The sequence below is a fragment of the Heterodontus francisci genome, chromosome 4 (assembly GCF_036365525.1).
Source record: "Heterodontus francisci isolate sHetFra1 chromosome 4, sHetFra1.hap1, whole genome shotgun sequence".
NCBI classification, from domain to species: domain Eukaryota; kingdom Metazoa; phylum Chordata; class Chondrichthyes; order Heterodontiformes; family Heterodontidae; genus Heterodontus; species Heterodontus francisci.
Genome location: NC_090374.1, coordinates 187,622,493 through 187,639,800, shown reverse-complemented (window position 1 = coordinate 187,639,800; position 17,308 = coordinate 187,622,493). Strand labels below are relative to the sequence as shown.

Here is a 17,308-nt window from a genome sequence, read left to right as displayed (position 1 = left end):
TGATTTTTTTTGTAAGTCCTCAGGCAAGAACTTAATAAAGAAAAGCATTAATATTAGGGAGTAGACAACTTTATAAAAGAACTTTTAGCAAATAATAACTAATTGTCCAGTTGCAGCAAGGCACTATTGGGTTTCTTACACTAGTAGGTGGGAACAATTTGAGGTCTCCTTTTCCAGAAACTTTTGTCCATGTACACTATAACACTGCCATTTACTAGCAGTCCAACTTCACCAGTGAAGCTGCCTTTGGCGAAATATTTAGTCACTTATACCAGTTAATTTGTGGTTTCTCCAGCCATCAGGAAGGATTTCCAGCCAAACCTGTAATCATTTATCTATTTCTGCCATTGCATGTCTTCTGCTTCATAACATAATTGGGGAAGATTTCACATCTGTAGCAGTTTTAATTTTAATTTTTCCCCACCTTTAAAAATTGAAATCAATTGGAAGGGCTTGAAGCCCCTGAAAAATAGGGTCTGCGTGGTGGCGCTGTACACCGTTGCTGGGGATAGAGTGCCCACCCCCTCTATTGCGGAGGCTCCGTGGCGCACATCTTGCGCGTGTACCGTGCCTTTTTTGAAGCTGAGAAGGGCAGCGAGCAGGAAAAATCCGGCCCGAGGTTTTCTGCCCTTAGACCTAAATGAATCAAAATAGAGACTGTACCAGGGGAATGGTACTGATGGGAGTCTGGGTGTAATCTTATGAGTGCTGCGGCGTTCCCGACGGCGGAACTGGAAGTTGTCATAACTTCCGCTCCTGCTGCAAATCCCATTTCCTATGTGATTTTGTATTTAAATTAGCCATGCGGTGACAAGCACGGGGAACACGTGGGATCTTACGGCTGGGGTGGCCTTTCATTGGTGAAACCCGCTGTCACTGCCCCAAGCACCATGATCGCCACAGATATAAAACATTCTGTGCTTGGGCCTCAAGGAGCAGCAGCCTTCCTGTCATGTAAGTATCTTCAGACTAACTTAAATTGAAGCTTTTATTTAAATCAAAATGTTTTTGCCTCCCTTATTTTGTGAAAGTCACCACCAACTTCATATCATTTATTTTCCCTACAGCCAAAGTGAATCACATGGCAGCCAGCAGGCAGCGTCCCACCGCACAGTTCAGTGATGCCTCCCTGCAGGTTCTCCTCCAGGCTGTCAGGGAAAGGTCCTGTTCCCTGCAGATGGAGTCAGAAGATCCTCCCACCTCACCAAGGTGGCCTGGATGGAGGTAGCAGAGGAGGTCTCGAACCATGAGGTAACTCTTAGAACATGGGTGTAGTGCCGCAAGTGAATCAATGACTTGCTCAGATCAGTGAGGGTAAGTGGTCCTGGTGAGGCTGCTCCATTGATTTCTTCCATGGCTCCGTGTCTTTAAGGCAGAGGGTACGCAAGGATGCAGTGGAATACATGAGCAGCCTTGGTGCCATTTACTAAATGATAAAGTTTGGCATTGTTTATATGATAGGATGTGTCGTGTGAAAGCCAATTCAGAATGAGTGATGTTGATGCATGTGAGCAATGTTTGTGTTGCAGATGGATGAAAGATTTTTTGAAGGCCTATGGCAGGAACCCAATGATGTGTGCAAAGCATCTCAGGAAATGTCCAGTGTGCATATCTCATTGGAATTTGAGCTTTCAATCTTCAATGATGGCTGTTTTCTTATTGATGATTAATAAATTTTTCCAATACTATCATGCCTTACGTTTGTTTTCTCCAGTCATAACTCAATGCTGCTTGCAGTGTTGTGTAGTCACATTCATCGTAGCGCATAGATGATTTCAAATGCCAATCACATGAAAGTGCAGCCACGCTTTGTTAAGATTGCAGAGATGAATAAAACCTCATGCAAAAGGGAATTTCTGTAGGGGTTTGTTACGTTGCTCCTCCAAAATTCCTTGATGATGTGACTTATTGTTGGCTGCAACGTGTATAAATGAGGTTCTCCCTGATGTCCCTTGCTTGTTTCTGCATGGCCCTTATATTGATGATGGCATTGTCGTCATTGTTGTCCTCCTCACTCTCTTCATAGTCATCCTCATCTGAGGAGGACTTATTTTCCTCCTGTTCCTCCGCCTACAGAATGTTGCCGCGTCTAATTACAAGGTTGAGCAACTGGCATGGGATTTCCACCAAAGCCGAGCAGCCGTAGGATTCTACAAATTCTGTGCCCATTTCACGTGACATCCTTAGAGGCAATGTCTCTGACAGTGTCCATCTTCGATAAGGCCATTCCCAGATGTTGTCGTTTGGAGTATCCTCACCATCATGTTGTTGTCGCTCAGGCATCATGAGCTGAGGGTAAAGAGCCCTCTTTAGTCTCTCTCTTTGCTCTTCTTCTCGTGGTAGACAAAGTGGGTGTATGAGACCCATTTCGCTGTGGCTTTTCTGAACGATAAATAAGCAGAGCATGGCGATTCAGCCCTCTGAGCTGAAACATCGAGGCAATGAACACCTCCCTTGTATTTGCCTTCAAATTGCAGCCAGGTGGAAGACACACCCAATGTAATTTGTCACCTCCCACTCTCCTTGCAATCCTTGAATGTCCACATGGTTCCCATTATCAATGGAGAAGATGGTGCATATGGAATTCAGGGCAAGTCTCCCCATCTTCCAATCTCCTCCTGAAACCTTCCATCTTGAAGCCATCACCCTTGACCCAGCCACTGTTACTTTTACCCTTCCCTCCATTACCATTGAGCCTCCTCCCATTACCCTGCACAGTGTAATTATCAGTGTATTCATGCTATCCCTCTGTTCCTATTCCCATTACTATCGGCATGCCAACTTTTACCCATGAACCTCCTCACATCGATCTGACCATTGTTGCTGAGTTCTGTTGCCCTCCATATGAAGCTGTCAAATACCCAACCTTCCCCCCTACAGTATCCATTTTCCCCCATTGACTGTGACTGGTACCTCTGCTAGCCAATACCCTCAATTTGCCCCACAGCTCCCCAACATTGACAACACTCAACCGTCTCTTTAGGCCCTTGCCAAATATCTTCACACAGTAATGATCTAATCCACCCACCACCCCTGCAGCTGACAAAGTGCATTTTCACCATCAACATCAACCATTCAACAACCTGGACACTCTGCTCCACCCTTCCCTGCTCCTCCATGCACTCAATCAGCCCCATCCTTCCCACCCCGACGACTCTCCCCTGCTCCTCCACGTAAGCCCACCCATGCCATCACCACTATTCCCTGAAATGATTCACCCTTGCTGGAGGCAAACATCATTCCAATGATGGCATGGAGGTAAACTCCATTGCAATACTGGTGTTGGTTTAGCGGCTGAGTGAAAGAGAGAAGAGCACAGTCCCGAGACTCAACTGCACAAATCTGACTGTTGCACGCCACGTTGAAACATTGGTGAACAGGTGGCCTGGGAATATTGCTCACCATTCGCTTAATCTAAATTGTATCTATGCATGGGGTAATGAGTATTCATGTTATTTAATTGAATGCAAAGCTGCAATCCACCACCGCGCTGGGAGAAGCCCAGAATGCTGCAAACCCTTAATGCTCACAACTTAATTCAACTAAAATATCCTGCCATCGGTAATCTGAGAAAACATATCCCACCTAATTATATCACCCTGCAAGCCACCAAATCCCCTTGTGAGTGATTTGTTGGGAACATGGCTATCAAAGGTAGACTTGGGGGAGTAGTTCAGTAGATAAACTACAGCGGTCAAATGGAGGGCTAAAAGGGAGGGAGTTGTGAATTTGAAAGTGAAGTAGTGAGGGTGCAATGGAAAAGATTTTGTCCAGGGAGAGTAGTGAAATTGGAAGAAGGCAAGAGGATGTGAGTAATAAGGAAGTGATCAGAGATAGCCTTGTTTGTGATATAGAACTTGGATGTGAAAAAGTTGCATGTGTTAAAGTTGCAGGGGATGTGAATGGAGACTTTATGTGATGGATTGACTGATGAGATGAAATCAGAGAGGGAGGTAAAACTAGTGGAGTTGAACATAGAAGATGAGCAGTTATTTGGAGATGAGGCTGAAGTACACGAGAAGGTAGTAATATTGGTGAGGAAGTTCCTGTGAGTTTTAGGAGGGTGGGATGTGATCATGGTCTTAAGCAAGGAGTAGGAGGGGTGTAAAGGGATGAGAAGGTGCCAGTGGAGCAGGAGGAGAGATTTAGATAAGAATTAGCAATAAAAGCTACAGCACCACTACACTTGAAATACTGTTGTAATACAAAGGGACATCAGTCTAAGGGCTTCTGGCTAGCTACAGTGTACTTTTGTATTTTTAGATGGAGGAGCATTGAACATCTCAAATGATATAAATTTCTCATATATACATAGTGGTTATATATGTTGCATATGTACCTTTTATACATTGTGAGAGGTTATCTCCTGACATTTTTCACATCTGGCTAAAAGTTCTTTATCTGTGAAGGCAGAAATATTAGGGGGTGCTTGGCATACAGTTGATAACACTGCATAAATATAGACAAGAATTCACACCTATATATATATATATATATATATATATGTAAGTTCAGATGTCGTAGAGTACTGGATTACTCAATAGATGCAGATAGTTGATATGAAAGTGCAATGTGCTGTACATTTTAAAATACTAACACATTACCTTGGGGTAGAGTTAAGAGTCAAATATTCTTATTTCTGTTACTTAATGTTCTAGTTATCTGAATTGGACTGGCAAGAGTTGTCTTAAGTATTTTGTTTTCATTCAGATTATCATTTTAAAAATGTCCTCTTACCTCTCGTCTAATGAGGCAAACAATGGGGCCTAAATTCTAATTGGTGGCTGCAAGGCCCTTTTGTCCAGGAAGTTATGGCTGAGGTTCTCACTATTTTCCAGAAACCAAGATATTTAATTATTTCACTGATAAGAATTAGATACCTTTGGCAATTTTCTCTGGTAATTTTCTTCCTTCCCCTTCCTCTTCACTGCACCCCCTCCCCCCCTCCCCACCCCCAGGACGTTGATCCTGAGTGAAAGCAGTTCCAGAGGTGATGGTTGCCATCCAGTACCTCAGAAAAATGGCCATTATTTATGTGAGTCTGTCAATGTGTGTCGGTAGGATATTCAACATCAGAAAGTATCACAGCCAACTCAGCCCAATCAAAGCCTTACCCAATAGCAACAAGCCCTACATTTTCAGCACAGTTCACTGGAAAGAAGTCAGGGCCAGAAACACTGACCAAATTTACTCCTCTCTAAACCAGCAACACTGAGGCCAGTTATAGTGTCACTGACTACTACTTTGGCTGTGTTCAGCTAAAAGCACAGGCCGGAATGTTACACCCCACAAAAGAGCTGGCTGGTGGTGAGAGGGGCGAAGGGAGGAGGGGGTATTTGGAGTGGAAGGCTGGGGGCGCCCTTCCCGACGTCCACTGCCAATTTATGTGGGGCGGCGACGGTAAGAAACAGCCTGCCCGCCCTAGGCCAATCAGGCCCTTAACTGACCAGTTAATAGCCATTTGGATTTTACAGTTGGCGGGCGAGTGGTTGACGCCTCAGAAAAGCCACCTGATATAACTAGCGGGCCTTCTGATGGCCCGGGGTGGGCCCTCCTGATTGGGCATCACATGCGCCATGGAGGGCCACCCCCGAAGCCCCAACCATTCAACATGCCCTCTAACAGACTCCCCTTGCCTCACCGAGGCCTGACCGTTTGCCCCTGACGAGGCCCCAAAAACTTAACAGTTTTCTAGTTCTCGCCGTCTTCTTCATCCTTGAGCTGGGTTGCACTCACAGTGGCGCTGCTTGGACTAAGAGCTGCCGGCCTGCTGATTGGCTGGCAGCTCCATTAGGCAGGACTTCTTGCCTCAATGTGGCGAAAGTCCTGTCCAAGACCAATTAAGGGCCTGGGGACCATAAAATCCAGTCTGGATCCCCAGGTCCGGTGGAGGCGGGATCGCCACCGACTTTTTGGCTGGTGGATGGCTCCCCCCCGCCTGCGCCCACAATCTGAGGATCATTTCTGTGACGTATGTCCAGATGAACCAGTGAAAAATTTGAAATTGAATTTTTTTTCAGGATTTAATAACTTTGTTCCTGGTTAAAGGGTAAGTTTTCAGAAGCAAACTCTTTCCCTCTAATTTTCTCACCATCTTTCCTGAAGGTACTGACTCATTAGTGTCACTTCCTGTATATCAGCCACCTTCTAAGCCCTAATCTAAATGATCGTTTCAGTTGTAAACCTTTCAGTGAATGGTGACAGGCTATTCAAGTATCAGCTTTACAGCTAAACTCGATCCTATTCTCACTGGGCAGCCACAGATGTACGTTTTCCAGCTGGGGTCACTGGATGATGATCACAAATGAGAACCCCAGATGATGATCAGGAATGGGAACCTTGTCTGATTTTCACCCTTATTAGCTGGATACCAATTCTATACATTTCCTAATCTACTTGGCTTAGTATCAGGTTGTTCATTAAATTTCAGAGCTCCTTGAAGAGTAAGCATTGGTACAAATTTTCAGACTTGCTTTTGTTTCTGACCTGTTTAATCAAGCTGATTCCCCTTACTTTTGGTTCCACTCACATCACACAGTCGTCTCTGGCCAAGAGCGGAAACAGATGACCTCCTTTCGTGCAATGCCTCTACTTTTGATCAGTTGCTAAGTACTAAGCAAAAAGTAAATTGGGGGTTTGTGCAATATTTGTTGTCACTCCTGCCTCTGGGTGCTACTTGCCATCTCAACATGATGTTACGACCAGGTGAGAATGGTGTCTGGGGGTTCCTCTCAGCCTTCACCTGGTCTTACAGTAACAGGGTTTAATTTTAAGCACACTGTGTTTTTAGCTCCCCCTTGGTGAATCCTTGTTCTCCACTTTCCAATTATAAGGTAAATAAACCAGCACAAACAGGCTTTCTTGGGTTTAAAGAAGAAAAGTTGAAATTTCAAACTTAAACTTGAATTTGGTTAATGCCTACGGGTACACGACGCAGCCACGTTAGCATGCATACATGATACACGCATGGAAACAGAGACAGAAGAGAGCAGAAGAAAAATAAAGTGAAAAAGTTTGAGGCAATATCTGAAGAGTTGTTACCATTCTTCAAGCTCACTGTAGAGTCCTTGATTGTAGGTAGGTCTTGCTTTTCATTGGGGCCCAGTTTTCTTCTTCAACCTTGTTCACTGTCGGAGACTTTTCTCTCTTGGGGTTCATGTGTCTTCAGTGGATTTAGAGGCTTGTGAGAAAGAGATGGGAGCAGACAGGAGGGATCGTCTCAATCCAGGAGCAAACAGTCTTTCTGCGTTCAAACTCTCTGTGGCCAGTTTAAAAGAGAACCCTGGAACAGCCAGGTAGTCATGTGACCAGCTGGTCTAACCAGTCCTGGCCCTTACGGATTGTGTCCTCCTTAGCAGGCCCTGGAATGTGCTTTCTCACCTTCGATGTCTGTTAGTATGTAAATTTTTTTTTCCAGCCACGGCTGATCCGTTTAACAAGTCATTTTGTTGCTTCAACAACAGTTAAAAATCAATGTGCATGACAAAATTGATGTGCCTCATTCTTGGCAGATGGGGGTCTAGCATGACAATGAGAAATTGGCGAATTACACAGACACAAATCACATCCCCCTACCGTGATGATGCTATACTGGATCTTAAACATTTTACTTTTAAAATATATCTGATTGACAATGATTGGCAAATGACTGACTGTTATGGACTTCACTCTGCACTTTAGTCAAATCTTGTACAGTTAAGTTAAATTAAGTTTTCTTCTGTTAATATTTCAATTTGCATTCATATTATTTCTATGGTTTCCATTATACTCTCAAAAAATTATGGTAATGAATTTAAGTAAAGAAAAAGTCTCCTACTCAATAGATAATTCTGGTTCAATCAGAGTCACCTAAATAAATTCCTGTATTCTGTCTTAGAATTTACTAAGCACAGCTAATAATGTTAATTAACTAGTTTATGAAGCTGCTGCATGGATATTTTTGTGATGAAAAGGATTAAAGGTTATACAAGGATTGACATTCATAAGTTAATCTGCTTCCCATCAGGAAGGAATGGAAGTGCCTTGAGATGTTTTACTATGTCAAAGGTACTGTATAACAACAACTTATATTTGTATAGCATCTTTAACGTAATAAAACATCCCAAGGCACTTCAAAAGAGCATCATAAAACAAAATATGACACTGAGCCACATAGGGAGATATTAGATCAGATGGCCAAAAGCTAGGTCAAAGTTGTGTTTTATGAAGTGTCTTAAAGGAGAAAAGCAAGGTAGAGAGGCAAAGAGGTTTAAGGAGGGAATTCCAGAGCTTGGGGCTTAGGCAGCTGAAGGCACAGCCACCAATGGTGGAGTGATTAAAATTGCAGATGCTCAAGAGGCCAGAATTAGATGAGTGCAGATATCTCGGAGGGTTGTGGGGCTGGAGGAGATTACAGAGATGCAGAGGGCAAGGCTATGGAGGGATTCAAAAACAAGGATGGGAATTTTAAATTCAAGAAGTTGCTTGACAGGGAGCTGTTGTATGATCACCTTAAGAGTGAAGTCCCTTTAAGAACTCAGCATGCAAATGAGCCAAGTACGAAGATATAGTCATGTGACTAGAAGCCATGGTCACTCTGCAACCATAACACCCTAAACAAAGGTTCTGAAAATAGTTTGCTCTCTATACTAGTTTAGCTGTTAATAAACCTGATAGAGATTTTCAAGGCACTGGATGCCATGTACCTCATTGTGTTGCACAAGATAACACAAAGAACACATGACAGGAGCCAATGGAAGTCAGCGAGCACAGGTATGATGGGTGAACAGGACTTGGTGTGTGTTAAGACACGGGCTGCAGATGACCTCAAGTTTATGGAGGGTAGAATGTGGGAGATCAGCCCGAGTGCGTTGGAATAGTCAAGCTTAGAGGTAAAAAAGGGCATAATTGAGGGTTTCAGCAGCAGATGAGCTGTGACAGGTGTGAAGTCAGGCAATGTTATGGAGTTGGAAATAGGCGGCTTTAGTGAAAATTTCTGGTCAGAAGCTCATCTCGGAGTCAAATATAACACCAAGGTTGTGAACAAACTGCAGCCAGGGAGAAGGATGGAGTCGGTAGCTAGGGAACAGAGTTTGGAGCACAGACCAAAAACAATGGCTTCTCAATATTTAATAGGACGAAATTTCTGCTCATCCAGTACTAGATGTCTTATGAGCAGTCTGATAATTTAGCAACAGAGGAGGAGGCAAGAGAGGTGGTGGTATCGACAGCATGTATGGGAAAACTGTCGCTGTGCTTTTGGAAGATGTTACCGAGATGTAGATGTTGAAATAGGAGAGGGCCAAGGATAGACCTTTGGGGGACACCGGAGGTAATAGTGCGGAAGTGGGATGAGAAACCATTGCAAGAGATACGCTGCATACGATTAGATAGATAAGAATGGAACCAGGTGAGAGCAGAGCCACCCAGCTGGACAACGGTGGAGAGGTGTTCTTCATTGCACTCCCTCTATGGCAATAATATCCTTCCTAAGGCAAGGGGACCAAAATGGCACACAGTTCTCCAGGTGCGGTCTAACCAAGGTTCTATACAATTAAAGCAAGACTTCACTAATCCTGTACTCAAATCCTCTTGCGATAAAGGCTAACATACCATTAGCCTTCTTAATTTCTTCCTGAACCTGCATGTTAGCTTTCAGTGATTTATTGACAAGGACACCCAGGTCCCTTTGTACATTTGCACTTTCTAATCTCTTACCATTTAAGAAATACTCTGCACATATGAACATATGAACTAGGAGCAGAAGTAGGCCATTCAGCCCCTCTAGCCTGCTCTGCCATTCAAGAAGATCATGGCTGATCTGTTTGTGTCTCAAATTCCACACCCCAGATAACCTTTGATTCCCTTGCCAAACAAGAATCTATCTACCCTCATCTTAAAATTATTCAATGACCCTGTCTTCACCACCTTCTGAGGCAGAGAGTTCCAAAGTCGCACAACCCTCTGAGAGAAAAAAATATCTCCTCATCTCTGTCCTAAAAGAGCGATCCCTAATTTTAAAACAGTGCCCCCTAGTTCTGGACTCCTCACAAGAGGAAACATCCTTTCCATATTCACCCTGTCAAGACCGTTCAGGATCTTATACACTTCAATCAAGTCTCCCCTCACTCTTCTAAATTCCAGTGAAGACAAGCCCAGTCTGTCCAACCTTTCCTCATGAGTAGCATTCCGCACATTCCAAGTATCAATCTAGTAAACTTCCTCTGAACTGTCTCCAATGCATTTACATCCTTCCTTAAATAAGGAGACCAAAACTACACACTGTATTCGATGTGGTCTCACCAATGCCCTGTATAACTGAAGCATAACATTCATAATAAAGGATAGCATTCCATTACCCTTCTTTATTACTTGCTGTATCTGTATACTAACTTATTGTGACTCATGCACTAGAACACCTAGATCCCTCTGTACCTCAGAATTCTGCAGTCGTTCTCCGTTTAAGTAATATTCTGCTTTTTTATTCTTCCTGCCAAAGTGAACAACTTTACATTTTCCCACATTATACTCCATCTGCCAGATTTTTGTCCACTCACTCAACCTATCTATATTGGTCTGCAACCTCCTTACGTCCTCTTCACAACATACTATCCTATTTTTGTGTCATCTGCAAATTTAGCTACCATGCCATTAGTCCCCTCATCTAAGTCATTGATATAAATTGTAAAAAGTTGAGGGCCCAGCACAGACCCCTGTGGGACTCCACTTGTCACATCCTGCCAATCAGAAAAGGACCCATTTATACATACTCTCTGTTTTATGCTAGCCAGCCAGCCAATCTTCTACCCATGCTAATATGTTACCCACTACACCATGAGCTCCTACTTTGTGCAACAATCTTTTATCTGGCACCTTGTCAAATGCCTTCTGGAAATCCAAGTACAGTCTGTCAACAGGCTCCCCTTTATCCATGGCACATGTTACTCCTACAAAGAACTCCAATAAATTGGTTAAACATGATCTCCCTTTCACAAAGCCATGCAGATTATTCCCGATTACCTTGACCCTCCTTTATGATCGATTCTAACACCTTCCCCACGACAGACATCAAGCTAACTGGCCTATAGTTACCTGTTTTCTGCCTTCCCGCCTTCTTGAATAGAGGGGTTATATTTGCTATTTTCCAGTCTGATGGAACCTTTCCAGAATCTAGCGAATTTTGAAAAATTAACACCAACGCATCTACTACCTCATTTGCTACCTCTTTTAAGACCCTAGGATGAAGCCCATCAGGACCTGGGGACTTGTCAGCCCGCAGCTCCATCAGTTTGCTCAGTACCGCTTCCCTGGTGATTCCTTTCAGCTCCTGATTTATAGCTATTCCTGGAATTTTTTTTGTATCCACTATAGTGAAGATAGAAGCAAAATATTTATTCATTTTATCTGCCATTTCCTTATTATCTACTATTAACTCCCCATTCTCTCTCTGCAGGACCAACACTCACTTCACTTACTCTTTTCCTTTTTAAACACCTGTCGGAACTCTTGCAATCCATTTTTAGATTTCTAGTTAGCTTCCTCTCATACTCTAATTTATTTCTCCTGATTAACCTTTTAGTCATTCTCTGTCGTTCTTTATATTCTGGTCAATCATCTGACCTGCCACTTATCTTTGTGCAATTATATGCGTTTTCCTTAAGTTTGATGCTTTCTTTAACTTCTTTAGTTAACCACGGATGGTGGGTCCTCCCCTTAGAATTTTTCTTTATAGTAGGAATATACTTATCCTGAGTATTCTGAAATATCCCCTTGAATGTCTGCCACTGCTTCTCTATTGATCTATCTCCTAGCCTAGTCAGACAGTTCACTTCAGCTAGCTCAGCTTTCATGCTCATATAAAAGCAAAATACTGCGGATGCTGGAAATCTGAAATAAAAACAAGAAATGCTGGAACCACTCAGCAGGTCTGGCAGCATCTGTGGAAAGAGAAACAGAGTTAACGTTTCGGGTCACAGACTCGAACTCTGACCTTCATTTCCCATGTTACTATTCTGTTCTCCTGCCTTGACTCTACCCGTTGGTTTGTTATCTCCACCCAGGCTTGATCCCTCAACGCACCCCCTCCCCACCCCCTGCCCTCTTTGTTTAGTTTAAAACCCTCTCTACTTCCCTAGTTATACGGTTTGCTAGAACACTGGTCCCATCACGGTTCAGGTGCAGACCATCCCAACGGTACAGCCCCCACTTTCCCCAGTACTGGTGCCAGTGCCGCACAAACCGGAAGTCATGTCTCCCACACCAGTCTTTGAGCCACATATTCATTTCACTAATCTTATGTGTCCTCTGCCAATTAGCACGTGGCTCAGGTAATAATCCAGAGATGATTGCCGTTGAGGTTCTGCTGTTCAATTTGGTGCCCAGCTCCTCATACTGTCTAAGCAGAACCTCTTTCCTAGTCCTACCAATGTCATTGGTACCTACATGGACAATGACAACTGGATCCTCCCCTCCCACTCCAAGTTCCTGTCCAGCCCTGAGCAGGTGTCCCGAAGCCTGGCACCAGGTAGGCAACACAGCCTCTGGACTCACACTCTAGGCTACACAGAAGAGTGTCAATCCCCCTCACTATAATATCCCCTACTACCACCACATTCCTCTTTGCTCCTCCCACTTGAATGGCTTCCTGTATCATTGTGCCAGGGCCAGTTTGCTCATCCGCCATGCAAACCTCACTTTCGTCTAAACAGGTTGAGAGCAACTCAAACCTGTTTGACAATTGCAAAGTCTGAGGCTCCTCCATGACTGCTTTACCTGCCTCACTCACGATCACATCCTCCTGCCCTTCACTGCTGACCAAAACAGATGCCCCTTTTCTAAGAGGTGTGACCGTCTTCTGGAACAAAATGTCCAGGTATTTCTCCCCCTCCCTTATGTTGTGCAGTGTTTGCAGTTCAGCTTCCAGATCAATAATCCTGATCCAGAATTCCTCTGGCTGCTTATGCTTTCTGCAGACGTGTTTGCCCTGGATCACCTTGGCATCCAAAAGCTTCCACATACCACAGCTGCAACATTATACCTCTCCTGTCATTGTTACTTAGGTTATTCGTTAATTCGCTTTAATTATTTAATCACTTTCTTAATTAACACTCTCACTGTTTCGCAAAGTACTAAGCTAAACTAGTATTAAATAAATACAAACCTTAAAATTTCTAAAATTACCTCAATTTTGGAAGATAAATGATAAAACACTCACCAATCAATTACCTACCTTGGAGTCAAAGGACTCACCAGCTGTTGGAGGCTGAAAAAGATAGGAAAAGGAGCCCATCTTTCCCCCTCTGCACTGAATTTCAACGTGCACCAAATTCCAGCTTCACTCTGGCAAGGTCTCTCACTCAGCCAAATGTCTCTTTTCACTGCATCCCCTCACAACTACCAAAATGGATAATTTCACATTTTTCCACATTATATTCAATCTGCCATATTCTTGCCCACTCACTAAATCTGTCCAAATCCCCTTGAAGCTGCTTTGCATCTTCCTCACAACACAAATTCCCACCTAGTTTTGTGTCATCTGCGAACTTGGAAATATTACATTTGGTCCCCACATCCAAATATTGTGAACAGCTGGGGCCCAAGCACTGATCCCTGCAGTACCTCACTGGTCACAGCCTGCCAATGTGCGAATGACCTGTTTATTCCTACTCTCTGCTTTCTGCCTGAACAAACCTTCATCCATGCCAGTATATTACCTCCTATCCCATGTGCTTTAATTTTGTTACCCAACCTCCTGTGGGGGACTTTATCAAAAGCCTTCTGGAAATCCAAGTATACCACTTCCACCCCTTTATCAATTCTGTTAGTAACATCCTCAAAAAACTTCAACAGCTTCGTCTAACATGATTTCCCATTCATAAATCCATGTTGACTATGTCCAATCAGATCATTTTATCCAAGTGTCCATTTATCACATCCTTTAGAATAGATTCTAACAATTTTCCCTACTATTGATGTAAAGCTAACAGGTCTGTAGTTCCCTGTTTTCTCTCTCCCTCCATTCTTAAATAGTGGGGTGACATTTGTGACCTTTCAATCTGCAATAACCGTTCCAGAATCTGTAGAATTTTGGAAGATGATCACCAATGCATCCACTATCTCCATAGCTACCTCTTTTAACACTCGAGGTTGTAGAATATCAGGTCGTGGGGACTTATCAACCATCAGCCCTATTAATTTCTCCGATACATCCTTCTTACTAATACTAATATTCTGTGGATTCAAAGCTTACAGGTGAAAATCTTTTCAGCAGACCACTGATTGAAGTTATAAAGCATCAAGAACAGACATAAATGATAAAATGCACTTTAGACAACTAAGGTTTCAGCTGTTCTGGGACCCTGAGAATATCTTTTGTAGAAGGCTGCGTTTGCTGACAATGCTCTCACTAGGTGGCGCTGCAGTGGCACATGCGCAAATGCAGCATGTGCCACTAAACGTCACAGTCTGCAACTTCAGGCAGCTGCCAGGACTAAAGATGGCGCTGCTCAAATAATCACACAAAGGCAACCTAACCTAAAAACATGGCAGCACACAATGGCTGGAGGGAGAGAGCGAGTGAGTGGGCTAGGGACCGGGTGGGGGGCAGCGAGCTGGAGACGGGGGCGGGGAGCGAGCGAGCGGGCCGGGGGTGTGGGGGGTAGCGAGTGGGCCGGAGATGGGGGGGAGTGGAGTGGCCGGAGGGAGCAGCGAAGAGGGGGAGCGGAGCAGCCTGGGGGGAAAGCCGACCAGGCGCGTTGCCCGAAGATGCACACGTCACGCAATGACGGTATCGGCGCATGCGCTAACCAGTCCTGGCAAGTCGGCGCATGTGCGCACCTTGGCGCAGCCTGATGATGTCAGTGGCCGGCTACGTTGTCAGGAATCACTTTATTTGTAGAAAGGAACCAATCAGAATTGAATTATTTATATTTAGAATACTAGATTAATATCCTAAACCTTTTGCTCTATTGATAGTCAGGGTTTTTTTTTTTTAGATTAGAGATACAGCACTGAAACAGGCCCTTCGGCCCACCGAGTCTGTGCCGAACATCAACCACCCATTTATACTAATCCTACACTAATCCCATATTCCTACCAAACATCCCCACCTATTCCTACCAAACATCCCCACCTATTCCTATATTTCCCTACCACCTACCTATACTAGTGACAATTTATAATGGCCAATTTACCTATCAACCTGCAAGTCTTTTGGCTTGTGGGAGGAAACCGGAGCACCCGGAGAAAACCCACGCAGACACAGGGAGAACTTGCAAACTCCACACAGGCAGTACCCGGAATCGAACCCGGGTCCCTGGAGCTGTGAGGCTGCGGTGCTAACCACTGCGCCACTGTGCCGCCCAAATTAGGAAGAAATTTCACACAGATTCTTCACACATTTCTTTTTGGAGGCTTTCTCTCCAGTCATTTCTCTTAGTTGAAGAGGTGAGCCTGAATGACTGCTTCTTGTTCCACTCGTCCTTATGTTTTGTGGAAACTAGATTTTAGTGGATTTTATTCACTGGCTCTGTCAGGCATAACAGGGGTCAGTGCTTCAAAAATCAAGGGCAACAAATTTACCGTTCTATTCCCACTCTCAATCTGGCTGACACCATTCTGAAAGGGGCATATCATTTGGGGATTGGAGCGTCAGCCTGTTACAGGTGGTAGAACCTTTGAACATGTAAATTTGGGTTGTAAGACATACAGGGAACCCTGATTGCCATTTTGCGAGACGGCTGGACGGAACATGTGCTGTGCATTCTCCAGCCAGTTTTACCTTGTGGTACAGCCAAAGAGGACCAAAAGCAGTAATTTCAAAAGTATTTCTGTGACGCAAGGAGGAGCAGCTCCACAAGAATAATGTGGGCCTTTTCTGCCTTATGCTCCCTGCCCCTTCTATCACCTCACCCCACTCCCCACCCACCCACCCACCTTCGGAACTACTTTAGTGACATCTGATTGGCCTCAAGGTTTCCTGATATGGCACTGGCCTTGAATCAGTGAGCTGCAGCAGGATACCTGTTTGGAGCCTGTAGGCTGTCAGCACCACAGGGATGAGACCTGGCATTCAAAATGGACAAAGCCTCCCACCAGCCGAAGCGCTGTACCAGTCAGCCATCAGATAATTCAGGTCTATCCTATAATTCAGGCTGTGGTTTAGCTGGCACTAATACGATTGAGTGCAGGAAAACACGTCTCAAGAGCTTAAATATTTCTTCTGACTAATTTTCTGTGACAACGAAAGGTAGCATATTAAAATATTGTGCTTCGCTGAAAGGAAGAAGAAATAAAATCATTAGAGAGACACCCAATCTTGGTTATCTCCTAATAGCTGGCTCAAAATATGGCCAATAGAGAAACCTGAGAGCAGGTCATTTGCCTGTTTGCTTGACTTGGGATGGTCTATGGGTCGAGCAGCCTAAAGGAAGAGGAAGAATTATAAATAAATAATTGCTTCAATCCCACCTGTTGACATGCCAGGCAAAACTAATTGCATTGTCCTTTAATAATAAAAAAAGAAACAAAACATTTAGCAGTTTGGAGTCATAGAGTTATTCAGCACAGAAACAGGCCCTTCGGCCCATCGTGTCCATGCCAGCCATCAAGCACCCATCTATTCTAATCCCATTTTCCAGCACTTGGCCCGTAGCCTTGTATGATATGGTGTTTCAAGTGCTCATCTAAATACTTCTTAAATGTTGCGAGGATTTCTGCCTCTGCCAGTGTGCTCCAGATTCGAACCACCCTTTGGGTGAAAAAATGTTTCCTCAAATTCCCTCTAAACCTCCTGCCCCTTACCTTAAATCTATGCCCCCGGTTATTGACACCTCCGCTAAAGGAAAATGTTTCTTCCTATCTACCCTATCTATGCCCCGCATAATTTTGTATATCTCAATCAGGTTCCCCACCGCCACCATCCCCCCCCAGCCTTCTCTGCTCTAAGGAAAACAACCCTCGCCTATCCAGTCTCTCTTCATAGCTGAAATGCTCTAGCCCAGGCAACATCCTGGTGAAATTCCTCTGCAACCTCTCCAGTGCAATTACATCTTTCCTATAGTGTGGCGACCAGAACTGTGCACAGTTCTAACTGTGGCCTAACTAGCGTTTTATACAGCTCCATCATAACCACCCTGCTCTTATATTCTATGCCTCGGTTAATAAAGGGAAGTATCCCATATGCCTTCCTAACCACCTTATCTACCTGTGCTGCAGCCTTCAGTGATTTATGAACAAGTACATCAAGGTCCCTCTGACCGTCTGTACTTCCTAGGTCCTACCATCCATTGCATATTCCCTTGCCTTGTTAGTCCTCCCGAAATGCATCACC

The 17,308-nt window shown here is 44.1% G+C and overlaps 1 protein-coding gene across 3 annotated transcripts in view; it reads left to right on the top strand.

Moving 5' to 3' along the window:
• Positions 1-17,308, top strand: part of dnah6 (dynein, axonemal, heavy chain 6) — a 554,194-nt gene that overhangs the window by 480,496 nt on the left and 56,390 nt on the right. The gene's annotated exons all lie outside the window — the stretch shown is intronic.